The sequence below is a fragment of the Buceros rhinoceros genome, unplaced genomic scaffold (genome assembly GCF_000710305.1).
Source record: "Buceros rhinoceros silvestris isolate BGI_N320 unplaced genomic scaffold, ASM71030v1 scaffold18056, whole genome shotgun sequence".
Taxonomy (NCBI): domain Eukaryota; kingdom Metazoa; phylum Chordata; class Aves; order Bucerotiformes; family Bucerotidae; genus Buceros; species Buceros rhinoceros.
The window spans coordinates 4,614-4,944 of NW_010419484.1; the positions used below are offsets into that span (position 1 = coordinate 4,614).

The window sequence follows — 331 nt, forward strand, 5'->3', positions numbered from 1 at the left end:
GCCCGTGTCGGACCACGCGGTCTCTGAAACAGGGACTGCTGGTTCCTCCCTGTTTGCGGGAGGTCGAGGTTGCCCCAGTCACATACTCCGTGTCCTGGTTCCTGCTCAGATGGTTGTGGATGGGGTGGTTGGGATTGGGGCAGGGTGTCCCTGTGCCAGTGCAGGAAATGTGGGAGCTTTTGGGGACAAAGCTTTAAAAATCCCATCCACGCCAATACAGAAATGCAGTCATTGTGAATTTTATACCCATCCGAAACTCCTGGATCTGGGCTTCGAGTAACTGCTTTGTAAATGAGCTTTAAGTAATTACAGACAGAGTGGCAGGGTGTCA

At 52.3% G+C, this 331-nt stretch overlaps 1 protein-coding gene across 1 annotated transcript in view; it reads left to right on the forward strand.

Moving 5' to 3' along the window:
- LOC104495903 (huntingtin-interacting protein 1-related protein-like) overlaps positions 1-331 on the forward strand; it is a gene marked incomplete at its 5' end in the record, with an annotated part of 7,101 nt that overhangs the window by 4,610 nt on the left and 2,160 nt on the right. The gene's annotated exons all lie outside the window — the stretch shown is intronic.